The sequence below is a fragment of the Poecilia latipinna genome, unplaced genomic scaffold (assembly GCF_001443285.1).
Source record: "Poecilia latipinna isolate Pla-1442-1.1 unplaced genomic scaffold, P_latipinna-1.0 Scaffold1542, whole genome shotgun sequence".
Taxonomy (NCBI): Eukaryota; Metazoa; Chordata; class Actinopteri; order Cyprinodontiformes; family Poeciliidae; genus Poecilia; species Poecilia latipinna.
In genome coordinates, this window is record NW_015114158.1 from 124,685 (window position 1) to 148,347 (window position 23,663).

General features: G+C 39.6%; 1 protein-coding gene across 1 annotated transcript in view; it reads right to left on the bottom strand.

Moving 5' to 3' along the window:
• ptk7b (protein tyrosine kinase 7b) overlaps positions 1–23,663 on the bottom strand; it is a 77,570-nt gene that overhangs the window by 52,624 nt on the left and 1,283 nt on the right. The gene's annotated exons all lie outside the window — the stretch shown is intronic.

Sequence of the window (23,663 nt, forward strand, 5' to 3'; positions counted from 1 at the left end):
CTCAGCTCATCCTTCATACATGGCTGTCTCACTGTATTTTTCTATGGGCGTTTCCACAGCAACCAGTGGCCAGTGATCCTCGTGGGACGTAGAGCCTCTAAAGTCAAAGATCAACTCAGGGTAATTTGTTTTCAGTGAAAGGCAGTGGCACAATCCTCCAAGGATGCCTGTAAAGTAAAATACTAACCAGTGATTAATAACAGTAAGTAATGTCTCTTTATGCAGGGGGAACTCTATTAAAAGAAGTAGAATAAAACAGTGAACTATAACCACCAAAGCATACAATGACAAAATTAAGGTTCACCTACACTTCCTGAAGATTCTTGTTCTGTTTCAGTTCAATATGAACATAATTTCCACACACCAGCGTCTTCATGGCGGTTATGGGATTCTTTTTTTTTCTTGTTTTGACAGAAAGAATTCATAATTTTAATGAAACATCTTACAACAAGAAGTTATCCAATAACTATGTCTCATAACATTAACAAGTAATTTAATGCATTGTTTCATCCAGGTTTCCTTTAGACATGTGTAAAAACTACTTGTGTCAGTCCATGACTGAAAGGGAAAAATCGACATTTATATTCTGGAACATTATTGCTTTGATACCCTTTTTCACCATTAAATCTGGCAACATTAGATGGCCAGATCAAATAAGTTATCCAAACCCAAGAACTTCCCCAGGAATATCTGCAACCATGCAGATATTCCTGAGATCATTTAAAAAGCTGATATCAGTGAAGGCTTGGGGTATTTCTGAATCGTCAGAATGCTTCTGACAAAGATGAAAGAAACCAGTCCAAACCCCGCAGTGAAGCCATCTCAGTGGGCGATCTGACTTTGTGTCCCATCGAGCGCCAACACTCAAAAATCGCACCAACGGAAATCACAACAACCACAAATATTTCTGTTCGCCCCTACACCACAATCCACCGACAACATGAGATGCAGCTAATTCAGCCAAATGACATTTACTTTAGAGTTATTTAGATGCTATCGGTGGCTAGGGTCTTTGTGTTTTGGGGATTAGCGCCACCGTGGCCGGCGGTGAAAGGCGTCTTTGTGGCTGTAGTCTTTAGCAGGATGGGAGAGAGGCTCAGATGCCTGCGTGGAGGGTGTCAGTTATCAGGGATCCTGCCATGCCTTGCTAATCTCTGGCCCGGCAGAGTTCCTGAACCCCAGCCAGCAAGTCCAACGCCAGGCTCTAGAGTTCCCTAAAACCAGGGAAGACAATGATAGGTATTCAGCGAGCAAGCCACTGGACCGTCAAGCACCTCTCCATGAGTGAGCAGTATAACAGCGGGAGGAGCGCTCTGGCTGCACTATGAGGGGGTCTAAAGAAACATCACTGCTTTTAGCGCCATGAGCATTCAATGGACACATGCTTCATAGGCACTGTGCACCACCCACACAGGCACAATCCACTCTGAAAAATAAAAGCACAAAGAATGCTTCTTTAAGAAGGTGTGGAGAAAAGATCAACGTGATTTTTGTTCAAGTTGGTGAGACCTTAATTCAACATCAATCTTCCATCGCTTTAACCGTTTTAACAATTTAACTGGAAAAGACACTGATCAGGATTATTTATACTGGCTGATTTTGTTTTCCTGTAGGCCTGACCTGCAGATTTTACACAGCAAAAACACTAAATCTTTCCAACTACTTCTAGTGCAAATATCTTAGTACATGAGAATAGGAGCTTGTTTGATTCCTTAATATTGATTTTAAAAAGTACTCGTTCCACTGGCACATTATTTCCCCTAAGATATGGCAAAAATGTTTTTTTTTTATAAGTGAAATAATCTGCCAGTGGAGCTAGCACTCTTTCATCAATATTATTGACTTGTTTTATTCACTTAAAACAAGCTCCTATTATCTTGGTCAAAAGCAACTTCTAAGTTGCATTTTATTTAAAAAATACAAACAAAATTAAAAAACACAAACTCATGAATTATGAGAATTTATAATGGAAGAAAAATGTGATTCAGATTGAGAATGTGGAAGTTTCTCTTTTATTAATTTATATTAAAAAAAAGAAAAATCTTTGCTACTAGACCAGCCAAAGCAAAAAGGATTTTTGAATTTTTTTATTTAGTCAATATACAGTTTTTGATTAAAATGAGATGGCTTTTGATTATTAAAGAGCCAGCAATTAAGTTGTTTAGGTTAGTTTTTATACTTTGTTTGCTGGGACCACTTGAAACCAAAGTCAAATTTCATATTCATGCACACAATATTGATCAATAAAGCCGATTCTGATTCAGTAATGTATTTTACTTTTAAGGGAAACTTAGTAAAACTAGGAAATGTATTTAAAAAGAGAAAATTCTAATTTAGTTCAAATAAATTTGGAGGCCAATCCCTTTTGCGTCCACAGTGTCTACCCAAAAAGTAATATAAAATTCCCGTAGTTTACACTAGTTAGTGGGAAAGTAGGTCAGGGAAGTAGGGTACCTTACATGCACTAAAGATCTGCTCTGTTCACACTCTCCAACACTTGTGTGTTGCTTCTGATGTTTCAATTAAATGTAGATGAGGAGGAGGAAGCGAAAGAAATGCAACGCAGCAAGAATTTTCTTTTTGGGCATCCAAGTTTTAGGAGTCTGTATAGTTGGAAGAGGGAACAAAAAGTTGTGTGGGGGAAAACAAGGGGAGGATAGACAGAAACAAAGGAAAGAAAGAGAAGAGCTGTGGATTGATGATTCAATGATATGTTGAATTAATTAGTGGCTGTCAGTTTGCCTTTCACATTGTAGTTATCAAGCTTATTCCCACTGGTGTTTGGGTCACACCTTTTCCTCCTCATGCCTCTACTTTCCCCTCTAGTAGAAAGCAGAAATTATGGAGGATGGTAGTAAATACAAGGCTGCAGGACTCCACAGTAGAGAACTTCACCGACCCTTCTTCTCCTCAGTAAGGAAGTAACTTTTAAAAAATGATATAGCACTTATAAAATCACAAAGAATACTAGAATTTATAGCATAAAAACAATATACTATTGGTTTGGTGTTTTAGCTGCTAAAATCTACAATGGAGAGGAAGCCGGTGAAGCAGGACGAGGCGTGAAGAAAGAAAGTTATATGAGAAAACTGCTGAAGTAAGTAATTGAGCTCAACTTTGTAACATTTTACAAATGGTCAAAGTTTCCCCGAGTGTCCGAAACCAGAGAAGGACAGTAACGTTGTCTGACATCACATCAAAAACTTTATTTATAAGACTAAAAATAATTGTTTCAGTCCAATAAGATTCTCTGAACCTAATTAAAATGTGTCAGGAAAGTTGAATTATCCAAAAGAGCAATTGATTGCAGGAAATAGTTCGGTGACAGGCCTACAGTTGTTCTCTAAATCTGATTTTATTAACCATCGTAACTGGATCAGCAAAGTCCTCATAGTCTAAACGTCATCTACCTTTTATAAAGAATTAAAGAACTGTGCAGATTTTGGTTCTGACATTTGTGACAATGAGCCAACAGCCTCCAGGCACATATTCAATCATCCTAACTGTTGTTTTAGCTTCAAAAGGCGCAATAAAAAAAAAAAAAAGTTGGGCAGCAGATCTAGGAGCTCACTGAAAACAACTGGGCTATAAAGTGAGTTCGCACTCCAAGTTTACTGCTGTGAGGTGAAATACTGCAGAGCAGGATTGAGCTATTGAAGTCTGAGGGTGACAACACTGAACATCTGAAGAACGAGGATCCCAGAGTAAATTGCTCTTGACAGCTATGAGTAACCAAACGTCTCTTTAGCGTAGCGAACTTTACAGAGCCAACAGCGTCTGGCGATCCGGGACGCTGCATCTGTAGCGTCCCAACAACAAACCTCAACACCCCCACATATCTTTATTTTAGCACTTGGTCCCTGCTCAGTGAGCTGCTAAGTGCAATGTCTGTTTCAAAAGAGATGTTCAGATGAAAGAAACTAACTTAATTGCTCCGATGACAATAGATGGGTCCTTGTAAAGGCTGTCCTACTTCCCCCAGCACTTTAGACCAACTCAGATAAGACGGAGGCGCTAAAAGTCGAGATTTAAAACCTTCAGGGAATGCATGAGGCTTCTAGAAAACTTTCAAGTTACTCAGAGCGACCATTAAAAACAAACCTCATTGTTTCGCCCAACAAACCACAATGAGCAGTAATTATATAGTGAATGCTGGTTAACAAGGCATGGTGGTGATGCAGCATCAGTGGAGGTTTTTTTAATGATTAAAGCTGAATAATTAGCTCTAATTACTTCCTGCTTTACACACCACCCCCTGCAGCCATGCACACACACAGAGAACAATGTTTTACTTTACCTAAGGCTCAGGCTGAGAGTTAATGGGGACAGTGGAGAGACAGTTGAGAAGGAAAACAGGAAGGGGGGGAAGAGTTCAGAGTCTGCTTACCGGACGCTTGCATAAAATGTGCACCAACACAACCCTAAAACACCAGGATTGCACACATATGCCTGTGCACAGTAGGTTTGTTTGTGAGATTAAACTAAAAAGAAAGTGGGTGACAAAAACACCAATTATAGGCTCATTTGTATGTACATCACAGTCTTCTTTTGTGTTGGAATAAGATGTGTCGAGACACTTCTCTCTGCTCCATGGTGTGAGAGTGGCAGCCTTAAAACTAAGCCCTACGTTACAATGCTTTGAATGAGACTGCCTCTGTGGTTCTTCTGAAACTCTGGTCTCCATTAGTATGAGTCACAACTTACTTGGTGTGGCATAGAAAACTAATATATTCCACAGATAAATCCAAGCGAGAGAAAAAAAAAAGCCAGTTCAACTGACAATTAAGGTTGAGATATACTGGTCAGGCTTGATTTATTTTTATTTCTTTAAATAGAAGTCTAATCTACATACCAGACTGGCAATATTAAGAAATTATGTAATTTTTATTACCATTTGTGATTCAAATGTTCTTAACCTTTAGATAATTTCTACTAAACTCAAAGCAAATTACATGTAAAGTAAAAATACATAAAAAAGAAAAGCAATCAAATTTTTGTGCATTTCCTGTCAATAACCTGTCAGAGCTGATTAAGGGGAAATTGTCTTAATCTGATCAATAATTCATTGACTGGTGAATCAGTAAATCACAGTGCAAATTGTAATGCAATATTTTGGAAGAATGTATTTTTATTGTCATGCATTCAAACCCTGAATATTTGGCTAGTTAGATGAATCAACTACCTCTGATGCTACACTTGAATTATTTTAGTAGCCAAGATGATGAAGCTCAAGAAAAATGGCGAGGATTGCAATGATGAAAAAAAAAAGAACAAGATGACTCAGGAAAATGTGGGTTAATCATCATCAACACTGCAACATTCAGCCAGTGTATTATAATTTCATGTTTTGATGAATTTCCGGTTGGTTTAGAACTATACAAAGCAACTACTTTAGATTTGGACAAAGAGATGATCAAATTCAGATTTGATTAAAAGGAAAAAATGAAATAGCCTTGTAGTGTGGCACTAGGACACTACAAGGGAGATGCTAATTTTAGCATCTGCTTACCTAGCTATAAATTAGCCAGCAGTGATATTCTCTGTGCTTCTAAATCATTTTCATCTTTTTCTATCATTTTCCCGAGAAGTGATTGTTGGCTAACCTTTGTTGTCACAACAGGCGAACTCAAAAACTGCTTCCTTTCTTCAACAAAACAGCCTTAAACATCAGCTGATTGTAATCAGGATGAACAACATCTTACATCAGCCCACAAAGTTGCGTTCTGACTTGATGGCGATAGCATTAGTTCACCAGTTACTCCCTCTCATCATGGGTTGACTTATTACAGAACTGCACTCCTGACTAGATCTGGGAAATATATTTTGTGTATTTATTAATTAAATGTCTAACAAACTCATTGCACAGTGTCTGTGTCTCTACTTTGCTCTTGCTGCAACAAAGATTAATCCATCTCAAGAGTCATGGTCCACTGGTGAGCTCAGAGGTCTTCATGACTCCCACTTGGTCTCACTGGCTGATCAAAGCAAATCACCGAACATTGACGTTGTGCATTTTGTTGATCCTGTAGCTCCCAACCTAGGCAATCTCAGTCCTACCAGCAGGAATGCCTCACAATGACTGAATCTTGCATTTCCAAAGACAGATCCAAGGACACCCATCTGATAAGTCTTAAACACATGCAGAGTCACCCTTACACCAAACGAGCTCTCCTCTAAAGATGCATAAATTAGCATACAAAGACCAGGAACTAGAACAATGAGGCAACGCAATTTCCATCAGCCTTCAGCATCAATCAAAACAGTCAGGAGGCGGATTAGACTGACTGCAACCATTACCTTCAACACTACACAACTTTTGTAACCTTTAAAGCACAAAAACAGACCCAACATACCCCAACCACAAAGTGCTGGACCAGCACTTTGTGGTTGATCCACAACATTCACCTTGCAGCAAAAGTAACTTAAACAGGCCATGATGTGCATGTTACCTTCAATAACTTCTGGTTGAAAGCTCAAAAAGACCACTATGGCTGCACACAACAGGTCTTTCTACAGAAAAAAGGGGGGCTTCATTTCATTATCCTGAAGGAAAAATTTGGTTTCCTGGAATTTCCAGTTTTACGTGGCATGTAGTGACACTTCAAGGGGAGAGAAGAGGGGAATGTTTTCAGCACTTTAATCTCTGTCATGTCTGTTGAATAGACAAGCTCATTTAAAAAGGGGATTTCTGAAATACCAGCAAAATGAACAAAATTAGGTGTAAATTAAAGAGAAGCAGTAAATTTGAAGCTCAAAGGTAGTCCAGAATTAGGTGCAAATATAATTAGAAAGACATTTCATAAAAAAATCTCTAAACCATGATAACACAAAGGAGGAATAAAGTTTTACAACAAGGTAGTCATACGCCAACTATTTCACATTCTGTCACGTTACCACTAACCTCAAAGTATTTTTTTATGATTATTGGTTGTAGATCAAGAACGAGTAGAACAAAACTGTGAAAAGTGGTTCACAAAAAACATTTAAAAACTATAATCCAAGTCATTACTTTGTTTAACTCCCCTTCACTGTAATTACAGCTACAAATGCTTTGGGGTATGGATCTATTGGATCTCTCTCTTTGCGCAGTCTTCTTTGCTACATATCTCAAGCTCCATCAAATTGGCAAGCGATGGTCTTCCAGCGAACTAAAAATACATGGGAGGAAACGCCTCAGATTATAAGGATGAGGCACCGTGTCCACCTACGTGGAATTGTTGGAAATGAAGGAATTTGTCATGACAAATGCAGGAAATCAGCAACCATGACTATGACATTTTGGGTCAGCATCTTCTTCCACATATTCCCCGAGTCCTCAACACGACTTGTGCCAAACATTAAATGGGACTTCTAATGGTACTCTGACAACAGTGACTTTCTACTAGCCACTTTTCCTTAAGATTTGTAGAGTTGTGGATTTCTGTAGCTATTCCAAAGTTACTGTAGGCCTCTAAACTGTCTTGATCTGTCAGATGTTCCTTGAGCTTTACAGCAATGTATTGTTTTCCTTTTACTGTACAATTATGTGCTGCTTGGTGTTGGTTTACCACATAAAACCCCAATAAAAACTGGGAGATGAAGTTGTTTTTGCCAGGCACTGTGGAAAGGGGGAGCTTAAATGTCATATGCATCATGGTAATGAAGGTTTTAGTTGTGCACACCTGAAGAGGGCTCTCCCCGTTACGCTGAGAATATATGATGGTATAATGATACTTGACCACGGCTCTAATTAAATGCTAATCCCTTTTTAACAGACAGCAACAGCTACTCAAATCTTTTTATCCCCCCGTGTGACCCTGAGGCATCTCCCTGTAACAAATATCTCTCTTCTTTCCACCTCTCCCATTGAAAGTTGGGGATCCTGAGAAGTTGGCAGCGGCTGGAGAGAAGCAGCTTGCATTTCAAGACAAAGCCCCACTCCTCTGTTGGAAAGGAGACACTTTCCAACCCAGGACTGCCATTTATCACCAACAACCTGTTTTTCTACCCAGTCTCTGTCTCACACCTTGCTGCTTGACTAGTTTCTGCCACTCTGTGTGGATAAAAAAAACAGACATTCTTTCAGAAAAGCTCTATAGCCTGTCCTCTTTGGTCCTCACAATGCTGCATTGAAAAATTCCCACAATGTTAAGGTATGCAAGGTGAGATAGACCCACTGTTTGAGTTTCACAAAGATAGAAAGAGAGGGAGAGAGTCACTGACTACCATTGCATCAGTGTTCACTTATTCATGTTTGGACAGAGTGCATTATCTGTGCAGACTTGTAGCATTAGCACTGCAACGGTCCAGCTTTTTTATGAACTAACAGACCGAAATTACTTTCATCTAGGACTTTAATTCTTGCAAAATTTACAACATGGCAGCAGCACAGTTCTTGACTTTCTTATTATAGTGACTTTTCTTCCCATGTTTGATGCCCTGGTCATGTTTTTTAAAGCAGGGGAGACTCTATTGTAACCACCGAGGGTCTAAAATAGATGTTTTCTGCCACGCAGACACAATGAGCCACCGATTCTAGTGAGCAAAGATCTTTTTTTTTATTTTTATTTTTTAATGGTTGCTATGGACAATCAAAATTACTGGCAAACAAGGTTAACAACTTCCCTAACTACAAATGAACTGCTGTTTACACCCATTGACCTGGTTGGTAAAGTCCAACTCTTTGCAAAAGCTCTAGATTTTCTGCTCATCTTCTCTTGAGCTCTCCCTGCACGTTTTCTAATGGATTCAGAGTACAAAGCTGACAAAGGAAGGTTTGTTTTTTTGTCTTGCAATCCATTTTTACATCAATTAAGCCAAACGTTTGACAAAATTTTATAGAAAGAGCAAACCTCTGAACATTTTCAGTTTTCTGGAAGAGGCACAGCAGATATTTATATGCAATGCTCTGCCATTTTAAGGAGTTTATGTGCCTTAAACTCTAATAACGATTCCACTGCCTTTAGAAAACATACCGGCCCACAGCACCACGCATCCTCCATTGTACTTGACAGAGGGTTTGAGGTAGGGCTGCAACAATATATTGATTCAATAAAGTCTTGTTAAAATGGAAAGAAAAATATATTTGTTTTCCAGTGGCTTGATAGACTCATTTGGGGTAAAAGTTTGCTTTGAAGACAGCAGAAAAACAAAATCATTTACTTTCTGGGCTTTTAACACAAATGACCCACAAGTTTATTGCAATGCACTTGTTTTTTGTACTCCTAAAAACAAAACCCATGTATTATACATCCCTGAGTCAACAGGAAAAAATGGGCTCCATTAAATGAAGGAAAATCAGTTACATTTGTTTTATTTTGCAATCAACCCGTTTTTAAGTTGAATTTTCTTGCTTTTGTTGGGTTAATGCCAAAAGTCATATTATGCTCTATGGGAAATTCACACAATTATCCTACTTGTATATTAATCAAATAAAGAAATAACAGTTTTACAAACAATGTCCTTCTGTTTGGTTTGCTAAGAAAGAGTGAGAAGTGCCAAGCCTTTCCTTATCGCCTCTCAAAGGAGGTTAATAAATGTGAAACGGCTTCGACAGACGATGAGCAGCAGGCGAACAATCACAAGGAACCTATTAACACAAACTTTCCACAGTATGTTAAGAATACCAGATTTAAGCACTTCAACACCATCGGAACAGCTAAAATCTAAAAAAAACACTTTTTTTTGTTAAATAGGAGCAAATAGGAAGCATATGGTCTTACATTAAATTAAAACTCTAGTTTTAAAATGCCCTCCAATTACTTTTTCCAATTAAACTCACTAGTAATAAAACATGCATTGCTTTGCAAAAGTATGCAACCACAAACTTTAGTATTTATGTGATAGACCAACACAATGTAAAATGCATGAGCCGTAGCAAGAGAGAAAACAACATAGGGGACATTTTCCATCATAGAAACATCATTTCAGCCTTATATAACTAAATCTGAACACACATATTCTTCTGTTCTTGTCTGGTTTATTTAGCTGATAATTTAGATTTGTTTTGAATACATCTAACTGGGATCACAGGAGGTCAGACCCCACCGCATGACCCAAACCAGAACCAGATTAGCATCACAGGATCAAGCTGGCAAAGACCAAGAGGACACGTAGCTACACATGCAATTCTTTACAAGGGTAATTAGGTTAGTTACCGTGTTGTGGACCGTTTCTCAGCTCCTCTCCAGACTGACGAAAGCAGCACTTGTGCAAGATGAGCATAATCAAGATTCAATCAACTTTCATATACCAATGAGTCACAGTGTCTTGAATATTTTATGCAAGTCTATTCAGGAACAAACTGACGAAAAAGCTTGTGAACTTTAATAATTCATCAGCTGCTGAAAATCTCTGGATGTTCAACCTTTATGATCACGTAATGTCCATTAGTGTCAGACTACATAGAAACCTGAGGGTGTCTTTAAGGGGAAGGTTGACCGACCTTCGTTTCTTCATCGACCTTCTAATCCTCCCTGACTACTCACAACCCAACATTCTCCAGATCCCTAATTTAACCACATTCCCGCCTGAGATTGAAGCCGCCCTGAGGGCAGTGTTCAAAACTCAGGTTAACGACTTTAAACGACTTTCAAGGACTGACTCACCAACTTTACCCCTCTGTAAAACTACATTAAATACCAACTCTCAAAGGCATTTTAGACAGAACTGCAACCGTGGAAGAAGAAAACAAGATGCTCATGTAAATTTGTGACAGGACGTGACGTGCTATTTCAAAAAGACGTGTTAGAATTTTATAAGGGATTAATCATCTTTGTCTAGACTGGAAGACTGAAGGGGCTAAATATACAAAGAGTATTACAGTAAACAAAATGTTGATTTCAGAAAATGGGGACAAGGACACAGACGGAAACGTCGAATTTCAGGAGAAAGACAAACCTGCCCTGAATGAAGATGGACAATGGAGGAAACATCTGGTGGACAAAAGGGGTAAATCTGTCCTGAACAAAGATGGACAATAGGTGGAACCTCCCCTAGACAAAGACAGATGAAGAGAGAAACCTGTCCTGGATGAAGACGAATGGACGGGGAACACGTCCAGGATGAAGATGAAAACCTGCTCTGGAAAGAGACAATGCAGGAAACCTCAACTGGTTGACAAAGGACAACACGTGTCCTGAACAAAGACAAATGAAAAGCAAAAACTGTCCCGAGTAAAGGGCTAAACCTGTAATGAACAAAGACGGACATAGAGAGAAACTTGTCCTGAATGAAGATCGACAAAGACGGAAACCTGCTCTGGACAAAGACGGACATTGGAGGCAATTTGTGTTTGACTAATGAGAAACCTGTCCTGGGTAAATAGAAATAATGTCCAGAGAAGATGGACAGAAAGGTATCTTTGGGACCCTGAGCTGTGGTAATAATTTTCAAAATACAGGTCTGATTTATTGGTCGGTACATATAGCTGCACAAATCCTGGTTTCTTTTGGATTCTAACTAAGTTTAAAGAGAGATGGTGGAGAAGGGATAAACCGTGCAACCTATATACGGAGGCCTCAGGCCTCAACTCTCTCATCACAGGATCGAGGCCTGGCCCACTGACCTTTATCAACTAAAGAACACTAAAGCCAAAAAATCCTTTAAAAAAAAACAAAATGCTGAACTCACCAAGGCAGTAAAATTAGTGACAATCTTAGGTTTCCCAAAGGAGTCCAACAGTTGGAGGTCTGGACCAGCTGCATGGCTTCCATGAGCCCAGAACACTCTGTGGAGGCCTCAGCATTTCCTCACTCATGTTTAATGCCGTTTGAACCGCAGAGATTCACAAAGACTAACAGCGCCAGAAAACAACACGATCAAACAAAGGAAGGATGGGAAGAGGAAAAGCTGCAGGACATCCAGCCCTTTCTTATTAAAGATGAGAAACACTTGGACGTATGTCTACGAGCAGAGGCACTTCTTTAATTCATGACTAGCCCCCAGTCTGCTGCAGAATCCTCACTCTTACAAGTGGAGCTGATGTAAAGATAACTGCAGCTTTCATCAGGACACAATGGTTTTCTCACCTAAACACTTGAAAGTTGGGAGCTAATTATACCACAGAACTTTAAATGGAAACGTGAAACTGACTGTCAATAACTCTGCAGCTGACTTTTGGCACATATCTTTCCAGCTTTGCTTGTATTTAAAAGCAACGAGTGCTCCGAGGCGTCCGTCACTCAAGACTCTTGGTTTGAACATGATTTCTTCTTTTTCTGACAGCCGACCGCAGAATTTCTCAATCTCACTCCAGGGAGCGAGCTGCTGTTTCAGTCGTCTTTTCCCGGTTTCAGAGCATCCGTGTAAACGCTGAAAAGAGAGATAGGGCGGAGGTTCAACTCGGGGGCTCGTGTGTCATCTGACCTCATTTCAAGACGGCCCTGAGAGGTTGCAAGGTGGAAAGGCAGAGGTGTAGCTTTCACTGCAACCTTTTCTTTGCTTCCTGCGAGATGACAGGACACAAAGGCGCAGAAAGAGTTGTGCCTGGAAACCATCCCAAAAGAGATGAAAGAGTACCGGTGAAGTCATGGCGCAAAAACGCATCTGGGCAAGAAAGCAGAGCTACATCTCTGAATAAGATGCCAAAATGCTACAACTCACAAAGGAGGATAGGGAGGTGTTTGACAAACTAGTGTGATGCAAAGCGGAGGATTTGCCAGTAGTATCATAATGTGCATAAGACACCTATTGGATCAAAAGTCAAAATGGAGCTCAGGTTTTGCTGTTGAAAATATAGCAAAATGTATATAAATTTGAAATGGGCACTGTGATTTAGGTTAATACATCAAGAAATTAGTTTGATCAAAGTAATTGAATTCAAATAGTGGCACTATACATATGGTCACAGAGCTTTTTTTGGTCTATAGTGGAACATTTGGTGAAAGGAAAAAGTGTGGTCTGCTAACAAGCTTCACGGAGATGCTGATTGAAGAGATGATTGAAACACAAATAAGTTTTAAGTGTTTTCTGTCATTTGTAAATTCTATTTAAGAAATAGAAGGGAGACAAAAAGTTATTAAAACTGGATTTGATATGAGAAAATCAGACATAATTTTTGAGCCACATCACCCAGTCCTGTTCCCTATGTGAATTATATGACTATAGTAGATTACACCATGTTGACCGTCTTTTAATGCAAATATAGGGCAATTTCATCTGTAACTGAAACCTCCTGATTTATACAATGTGATTAGTAAAATGCAGAATATCACAAGTAAAATCCACTACAAAATATAGTTTTTCATAGCTTGTCAAGGTGACTCAACAAATGTCGGATTTCACATTCCAGTCCAACAACCAGAAAGAAATACAATCATCCCATTTTTTGCATTTGAATGGCGAAAGAGTGCTTTTGAATCTGGGCTTCAATGCTAAACAAACAGATGGCACCACTGCTCACTAAAATATAGCTAAGAAAAACACCTCCTTGTTTCTATTGTGTGTGAAGCTTTCACTTAAATTTTTACCTCAGAGTGAAGGATCATGGAGTCATGTTTTAAAAATGAGAGGGAAGCAAACTGCAACAAATGAAGCACAACATTAAGAGGGTTTCTCCAGAGTCCATCAATAATCAGTCACATGCTTTTAAAAGCCAGAAGCAGACCATAAACTCATCCTCAGAGACGTCTATTGTTCAAGCAAGAATCTGTGTTCACATAACTTAAAACTAAAAAAAAAAAAAATCCAGCCACAGTAAAAGAATCTGGTTTTGAGCAGCATGAGGTCTCCGTCTGCACCACAGGAAGTCAACAACCAAACAGCTGCCGGTCTTCTCCTGCCACGGCTGTTTTTGAGGCCCGCAGGGAGTCCGCAGCCTTCACCCTCCTCACCACACACACGTAAACAAAACCCACACACCCGGCAACGCGACGAAAGACAGGACCGTGGCCGTCCGCCCTGGGCCCTAACCTGGATGAGGACACAAAAGCCACGGTGGTCCGGGGGGAGGGAGGATGCTTTGAGATCCTCATCCGCTGTGCGTTACTGCAGGAGGAAACGACGGCAGCACAACATCGATTTCCTCCGCCGTTTGGCACATGGGGGCGAGCTGAGGGACCATTGTTAATTGTCAGACACAACACAACACATTTCTGTCTGTCGTCACCTCGGCAGATAAGGACAGGAAACACTGGCCCCGTGCAGCGTAATCAACAAGGTTGTGTCAGCTGGCTGCACCTGCACAGAGCAGCCCATTGTTAAGGCCTGCGTTACGTCTGTCCTCTGTGGGCTTTTAAACTCTCATTTCTAAAGGCACATGTTGACTGAGGCTGATAATAACTGATGGAGATGTGCAGTCATAACTATACAGTCTAATGAGGATTGAAGTGATTAATCGACTGTTGAAATAATCTTCACCCAATTTAGTAATTGATCAATCATTCACCGGAGTATGCAGACTCTAAAAAAGCAGATTTACTGAAGGAACAACACCTTAAGGGCACTAAGCCAAAATGGATCAAAAAAAAATATGCATTTTGCATTGAAGATAATAAAACTTTTTTGTTCAGAACTCCTCGAGTGAGAGTTTTTGCTCCAACTGGTTAAAATTCTGTGCAAAAGATCTTAGGGATGTTTTCCTATGCAGTCATTAGCTGTACAGTGTATTGATTTAAAGTTGAGCAGAAAGGGCTGAGCTTCTCACATACTGATGTTAGAAGTAGTATTGTAGTTGCAGATGCATCCTGCAAATGATCAAGGGTTCTCCAAAGGATCGCCATCTTATTGCATGTCAGGCAATGCAAAGTTTAATTTCTAATTCAAAGAAGAATTGATTTATTCGCATTTTAATGCATTTCTAATACTGTATAAGATAGTTAAAGGAAAAATCTGAAGAATTTGGACATTTTTTGTCAGATTAATCATCAAAAGAAATCAGTTAATCAGAATATTCAATTACTGAAATAGTCATTAGTCACAGCTCTAAATCAAATTTTGTTAAAATGAGTTATGGAGCCACTTGAATGGTTGTTCATAATTTATAATCTTTTTTAACAGAATACAAAAAGTGTCCATAAAACTCAAGGATGAACAAGTCTTCAAGCAGCTGAGGAAAAAAAAAAATCTAGAGGAAAATATTTGTGCCAACTGAGAACAAAACCCCTAACAGGCTCTCTGTCGGTTACATATTCTGGGGGTGTTTTGGACAATGGAGGCATAAATTGGACCCCTAAGACAAAGCGAGCACGCCAACAAATCAGGTTATTTCTGGAGGAAACCCGCATATAAAAACAGCTTTGATGAATCTGCTTTTCCTATCAGCAGAGCAGCTTCAGAGAGACAGACTCCTTCCAAGACCTCCTTATTCTGCAAACCTACTCAATTATTCCTCCTGTGCCGCTCCATCCTGCTGTCTGGGTTAACACAGACTCCCTTAGAGGAAGGTTCAAAAAGAGGACAACACCAGAAAGGATGGAGGGGCTTTAGGGAGGGGTGGCTCGGTACTTGGCATGGTTTGCGAAAGTGGAACGAGCAAAGTGGAAAAGAGCAGAGGGAGGTGAAAGAGTGTGCGGCTACAGAAATGGTGGAGAAGGAATGAAGCCGTTACTGGTGGTCGGGTTGTTTAACGTGATTAAAAACCCCAGAAAAACAACCATGGTTGTTGTCTGGTGAGCCCCTCTCCTCTAAAGCAATTACTGCCTGCTAACACAGAACAATGCTGCTCGTAATCAGCCAGATCTGCTGGGTGCACAGGCCACAAACATGGCCTGCCTGTTCTTTGGTCAGCACAGGTCACATCTAGCCATTAAATTCAACCAGAGGGAGGCTGGGTCTCCTAGAAGGTGAAATTGGTCAAAATCTGACAATGATGATGTTAAATTGGTCCATTTGAAACAATGTTCACATCCAGGATGCATCACTCTTCTGCATTTACAGGTTTTGAAAAACTATTTTAATGCAGCCACATAATCTCACACAGAAACATGTAGAAATATGCTCATAGTTTTTGATCAATTATTTGCTTATTCTGACGACTAATCACCAGCAAAGTAATCACTACAAAGAAGTCAAAAAAGGAGTTCGTGGAAGTTGAAAACAATCCAAACAGTTTAGGAGAATAAATGCATCTTCTCGGTTGATTTATTCATTTTCAACGCTTTGCTCCAAATCCCAGGAGAACAGAGGCAGAGCCGCGGCGCTCTGAACAGGAAGTGAAGGGAGCCGGGAAGATCTAAAACATTCTGATAAGCCCATCCACATCAGTCCGGCTCACGTCATCCTCCGCACCGGCCCAGCTGGGTTAATTTGGGTGAGAGGACCACGAGGTCAACGCATCACGCTGCCATGGAGTCAGACCCATTCCCCGGACCTCTGCTGTAAGCCCACTAGAAAAACAAAGAGCATCTCCAAACAGAAAATTGGTCACAGAACAGATTAGTTTTTAAGCATCCGAGCGGCTGGGCCGACTGAACTGCTCTGAGGTGAAACAGCCGTTGACGATATCAGACACCAGAGGCCTCGTCAGCCTGTTTCCATGCACCGCTGCGACAAAGACGAACTGAATAGAAGCTGTCTGGTGTCTCTCTGCCTGTGGGCCTGTTGCTCTGATGAATTCATTCAGCCTCAGGCAACAAAGAGTTAATGGCTGCCGGGTTTATGCGATGGCATGCCTTCCTCCCCTCCTCGCCCTCCTTCATTCCCTTCTCTCCCTTCAAACGGGCTGCAGCCAAATGAGGCATTCCTGCACGTTTCAATCGGATGCATTTAAATGCAGCGGCAGCAATGCTCACGCTTTGCCCCAAACACTGAAAACAAAACGGGGATTTTGTTACGCTGTGAAGCCCCTCCCGTCCCTCCTCAATGTGGGCCTCATACCTGCCTGCCAGGCGGAGAAGCTGGAGTATCACAGGAGGGAGTTACAAGGTCAAGCTGCCAAACTACTACACTTCTAGTAGTAGTAGTAGTTTGTAAACTTAAAAAAAAATTAAACTTAAAAAAAAAAAAATGAGTTGCTATGAGTTTAGCCAAATCTTATTTCTGCAGTTCAGCAGAAATCATGAACTTTAGTCCAGATCCCAAGGAACAGAGTGGAAAAACAATAAAACTATTGCAGGAAAACATCAATGAGGTTCATTTTACTGCCAGCTGTGACTCGTCACTGAATGCTTCCTTTAAAAGGCCAAACAAACTTAAAGTTTACAACTCTTAATAAATGTGCCTGCTCCTTTAAAAGCCCAAATTCTGCTCAATTTCAAAATTTTATCTTTAAAAATTAATTGAGCAACATTTGAGAGATTCCTTGTCCCTGAACAACGATCAAATATTTTTACTGGCTACCCTCTGGAACGGTATTTGTGGGTGTTGAGGACCACAACCTCATGCTAACACCTATAATGACCCGAGACTCATTTTAAAATCATTTGTAACTGCCTATTTCATGTTCGAATGCCAAATACACCTTAATATGCATCAACATGCACAGTGAAAAACCATCTTGGAACTACAGCAGAAGCTTTCAGTCTTCTATATTTGAACTCTTGAGGATGCAGCCAATGAGCGCCAAGAAAAGTAAATGTTCCTCCTGGATTGGCTGGCATACAAACACCAGCTAATTGTGTGTCATGTTATTGCGCCAAGTTATTTCAGCTTCCCAAACATTGCTTTAAAATATTTTAGATATACTCTTGTGCACCAATTGCAGTTTTCTGGCCAATCATAGATTTGTAGTGTCTAAAGACGGAGCAATCAGAACCCCACAAAAATAAATGCTGCTCTTGAAAAGCATACCTATTTGTAATATACGTCTTCAGGACACCAGTCACATAAAGAAGTGTGAATAATAAGCTGCACACAGTAATTGAATTTAATTATATTTTCAAATGTACTGATATTTCATTGAAGTGGAGAAAATTGCAAAATTAACAATATAGACAGATAATTTTTTTAAAGGATCAATTGCAATTTATCGCAAAAACAAGAAATCAAAATACTTATAAATTTATCATGATACATGATCAACAGTAAATGCTGATGGGAGAGAGTGTTAGTCACTCCTCTCTCCTGGTAGAGAAAAACAGGTACAGAGGCTGATTTTCACATCTTTGCAGAGGTAGATCATTTTGGTGGATAAAATCGGTTTGTCATGCAAGTATTGGCCGATCGCCAATCTCCCAATATTAAGGAAATTGGGGCTCATTTATCAGTGCAACCCTAATGGACAGGCAGGCTTTCCTTGAGTAATTTACAGTAATGGTTAGAAAAATGCACAAACCACCAGCAGGAGGTGGTTCACTCTGGTGTGTCATTTTACTTCCGTTTAAAACTAGCGACTTTCAGAGGTGTTAAATTACATTGCTGCAGTATTGCGATGAAAGACAGCGTAAACAATGCCTCGTCTAACATGACTTGGTTTGGCATCCGACATCCTAGATTTTCTTTCCAATTCTAGTTAGGAATATTTTAGGGAAAAAAATGAATATTTAGCATCTCTTACAGGCTAACCAAGTGATGCACGGCAGCAAATCCTCAGAAACAATGCAGAAAGAAAAATGCCGCTACGCCTTACACACCAAAATCAAGAGTGTGTCACAATCAGTCCTACAGTTCAGACAGGACAAAGAGCTGCAGAGGAACCAAGTCGATAAACAACAGAGATCCTTCATGACAGGACGAGGAACAGACCCGGCAGAAAAGAAAAAGATCCACAACAAAAACCACAGAGCAGCCAAATCACTAACACATGAGCCGACATGTATGATCTTTATTAAAAACATACGGTGGCTCAGTTGCATGGCAGTCACTATTTTTGCTATTTTTGTTTAAGTTTATAAAAGGCAAAAAGGGGTAAGGTTTTCTCATTTATGTATGATTCTCCCACACACATACCGAAGGTTTAATGTAAGAGCACGGAAAATATTAGCTGACAAGACGTCTTATAAGCTATCATATCCATTTTTCTTTCTAATCTCTCCCTCAGGCTGGTGAATCGGTTGTTTTTTGGCAACCATTGAAGACTTGACGATGGTTTCAATGAAATGTAAAGAAAGCTCAGGAGACGGGGAAAGCCGTGTAATCCATAAATAGTTTTGCTTTCAAACTGCGGTTACCGACGTGACGAGAGCGACAAACGAGCGCCAGCGACGCATCGATCTGGCGGGTGACACGAAGTCGGTAACAAGAGATTTCACAACCATGAGTTAAACCTCTGAAATGGTGTAAGAAGATCATCCCCCGAGACCAAAACCCTCCATAATGGACTGAGAGTAAACTGCATAGTGACTGGGGTTAAAAAAAAGAGAAAAAGTTCAAAAGCTTCACCTAAAGCTGAATAAACATCACCTGATAAATGAGCAGAAACCAGAGCCTCAGAGGGCCTTGAGAAATCCTCCCACGGTCCCACAGCTACCAGTGAAAGTTTCTGATGTCCACGACGACACATATTTATCCTCGTCAAGTTTTTAACCTCAGTTGTGTTTTTTCCCCCTTTTTTCTTTGTGACGCTGTTAAATCTCCATGTAGCAAAACCTAAACAAAGACAAACTGGTCTTAAATATTGTAAACCTCACATGAAAAACAGTTTCAGAGTTCCCAGAACTATAAGCCATGGCTAAAATATAAAATGGCTAAATGTTCAGCAGGCAGGAAGTAGAAGGAAGGAATGGAGGTAGGACACAAGGAAGGAAGGGAAGGAAAGGGGGATGGAAAAACAAGAACGAAAGGAAGGAAGAAAAGGTCAAATTAAGGAAAGAGACAAAGAAGGAAGGAAGGGAGGACAAGGGGAAAAATGGAAGGAAAGACAAAGGGAAGGAAGGTCTAGAGAATAAGATATGGAATAAAGTCTGGAAACAAATATTTCTTCGTTCTCATCCAGATCTAGAAGATACTGCAATAAATGAGACTTTTCATGCAGAGCAGCGACTCCATTATAACACAATGTTTAAAGTCTCTTTTCCCCACACATTCCGACATTAATCTTTCAAACACAAACACAATAGGAAGCATGAACTTTCACCATCTTTTCAGGACTAATTTGGACAAATCACATCCTGTACTTTTCCAGACTTTCTAAGGACCGATAGAAAACTTCAACTTGACTTGAAACTATCAAATATCAGATTTTTATTTCGTTTTTCTTACCACTCTCCCTCTAAAGCTCCATGCTAATTCATGCATCATCCACTTCAGATGACAGTCAGTGTCCTGTAAATAACACAACAAAGTGCACATTGTCTTTATAAACTGCTGGCAGATCACTTGGTAGAGATAAGTTCATCCACACACAACACATCTCAGTTTATTCAGTAATAATCCTCTTATCCCGTCCTAATGTGAGCATTCAGAAAACGAAGGAGCAGCCAAGCAGCCTCCAGGCACAGCAGTGTTAATGAGAGCAAAGCGTAAGGTTTTTTTCTCTCTCTCTCTCTCTCTCTCTCTTAAATAAAGCTGCAGCAGGTGTGAACGCCAACGAAACGCTCTCAAAGGAAGCCATCTGTTCCAGTACAGTAGGAGCTGCTGTTTATGAACGGGCTAAGCAAACCGCCGGTCGGTGCTGCAGGTCAGGAGGGCGTCTGCAGGATGGACACGTCCCACAGGCTCAGAGGAACAGCGTCCAGGCTTTCACTGAGCAACCAACTCCATTAGGCCTGAAGCAATTAATCGTGACGAATCGATTACTGAAATAATGAAACTAATTTAGTAATTGATTAATTGATAACTGGAGTATACAGACCCAAAAAAGACAATTTCAGAATAGTAATTAAGCCAAAAATGTGCAAAATATACTTACATTTTGCATTTTAGATAAAAAAAAACAAACATCTGTCTGTCATACGGCTGCAATTAAAAATTGTTTTAGAAACCGATTATCCAAACAATTAATCAGATAAAATCATTTTTTTACAGATATTTAATTTAACCACTTGAGCCTTTTTTATACAGTAAAAATGTTTAAAAATTCAATTCCTTTTTTAATAAGAAAAACAAACATTTTATTGCTTAAAATACAGTAACATTGCATTCCTTTAGTGAGTTTTAACAGGGTGAAGTTAAAACTTTAGCCAAAACTAAACTTCTATTTTATAGATCAATGTTTTTTTTTTTTTTCTTAAATGCAAAATGTGTATTCATGTTGTACAGTTTTGGCTCCATTATTGCTCTGATTATATCGTTTTTCAGTAAAAGGCTAGTTAACGTTTAGTTGATTACTAAATTAGTTGAAGATTTCAATAATCGATGCGTCATGATTGAACATTTCAGCCCTCGTCTGTAAAAACACGTTTTAAGGAAATTGTTTGCATATTTTGATCGTTTTCTAATATTGTATAACAAAGTCTTACATGGTTAAATGAAAAACCTGTTTAATGTTCCAATTTTTTTATGCGATTGATAACCACGATATTTTACTAAAATAATTATTTGCATCCCTGAACTCAATAGTGGTTTAATTAAATGCACACTAATATGAAGAAATCCTATGAATGTGCACAAAAACAACATAAACAACTCGCTGAGTTGTGTTTTTCCAACACTAAAATACTATATATAAGAGGTTTTATGTCAGACGGTGATCCAGATGGCTTCATCCACAGATGGAAACAACAAAGAGTCGACACACTCAAGTGTGATTGTTTCAATTAATGGTTTTCTAAAAAGTTATGTGCAAATATTTGACCAGAACAGGCAGATTTAGTTAAAAAATAACCATCAAGAAGAAAAAAAAAAAAAGCCATTTTTTTCCCTCTTTTTTTTTTTTTAAACAGCGGGCCTTCTGAGACGACAGGACCTGGAGTGGTTCTGTTCAGACGTTTTATAAAAACAAACCCGCAGCGGACCAGTCTCCCCTGCTGCCGCCGGCGCACAGAGGACACATTCATCCCCAAAAACGGGCACCATGAGGCGGTGGTGGTGGGGGGGCAGTGGGAGCAGAGACACACTTCAGCTGTAAGGAATTTATTCAGGCACTCTGAAGGCCACGGCAGCAGCAAAACTCAATCTGCAAGAATCAGATAAAACCGTCTCAGTTCTGACCTGATGAGCTTTGATTTAATGAGCTTCATCCCCGGCAGGAGAACAGAATTCCTTTTCCACACACTCAGATGTTTACACTGTTTTTCTTCTTCTTTCTCACTCTGCAGCTGAGGTCTTGAACTTTCTGAGTCTTAAAGAACAAAGTTAATTTTTCTTCTTCTTGTTCTTCTGTTTGAGGTCAACGATCAGGGAGCAGATTGAGACTTTTCCTCCACTTTAGGATTCATGCAACATCCATAAACGTTTGCCAGAGAGGCAGTTATCCAACATGCTGGAAAGCATACAGCTGTGCCTTCAAAGGTACAATTTATCATGTTACAGCCAACATTTTAGTATATTTCACTAGTATTTAAATGAAAAAAAAGGTGCATAATTCTGAAGTGGAAAGAAATGGATACATAAATTCATGTAGAAAGACCTCAGACCGGGATTTGAACCAAGGACCTTCTTATTGCAAGGCTACAGTGCTCCCCTTTAATTAAATTAAATAAACTCATCATCATCATAAGAAGCAGCAATCAGCTTCTCTGCACTGCAAATCTGCAAAATAAAACCGCAAACCAGCTGAAACACTCAGTTCATTTAAATCAAAGCTAAAAGCCCAACTGTTCTGAGCTGCCTGGGAACCATAATAAATTAAACATTGACCAAAATATTTGATGCCCAACAATGGCACTTGGCAAAATGAAATGTTTTCTGGTTTCCTCTGTTGACTGTGTGGCGTCTTTAATGGCTTTCTGTGTTTTTAATGATGTAAAGCACTTTGAACTGCCTTGCTGCTGAAACGTGCTACACAAATAAACTTGATTGATTGATCATCGTAAGCCCCCAAATCAAAACAAAAAATAAAGAGTTCTCTCTTTTTATGTTAATCTCAGTGTAAACCCAGCAGTTCTTTGAGGGCGTTTTGACGTTTGTGAGGATATTTGAGAACAAGCAGCATCATGAAGTAAAGGTGGGCGATACGGGCCTACAAATCTTTTTGCAATATTTTGTGGTATTATTGTCATAACAATAAAAGTGATGGTATAAAAACAGTTACTTCCTTTAAGTATCTGTATGGCTGTGACTTAAAACATTTGCCATTTGAAATGCGCTTCTTTGCCTACTTTAAAAAGCAAATGCATTTAATCATGCTTTTTTAATTGATGTTTATTGGTGCTTTTGTGTAAAAAAAAAAAAAAAAAAAAAGTATTTCTAAAATAGTGTTAGTTTATAAGGGCATTAATAAATTTAATTTTTCCACAATAAATGCTCATCCCTGTCATGAAGTCCAAGGGAAACGGGTCGTAGCAGCATCATGCTGTGGGGTTGTTTTTTCAGCTTAACCAAGGAAGCTGATTAGAGGTGATGGAAAAATGGATGGAGCTAAAAACAGGGAATCCCTGGGGGTAAAAAAAGACAACTACAAAACTGGTTCAAATCAAAGCATGAGGGTGGCCTAGTCAAAGTACAGACCCAAATCCAAGAACAGAAACTGTGGCATGACTTGAAAAATCGATGGTCATGGATAATCTCCATCCAATCTGACTGAGTTTGAGCTACTTTGCAAAGAACAATAATCAAGTAAACATATTTGTCTCTCTAGATGTCCAAAAGCTGGCAGAGAAATAACCAGGGCCGGATTTAGAGGAATGGGGGCCCCTGGGCTGGAGCCAGTTTGGTGCCCTGTCCCAGAAAAAATAAAACATATTTTACTCATGCAAATTACAGAAACT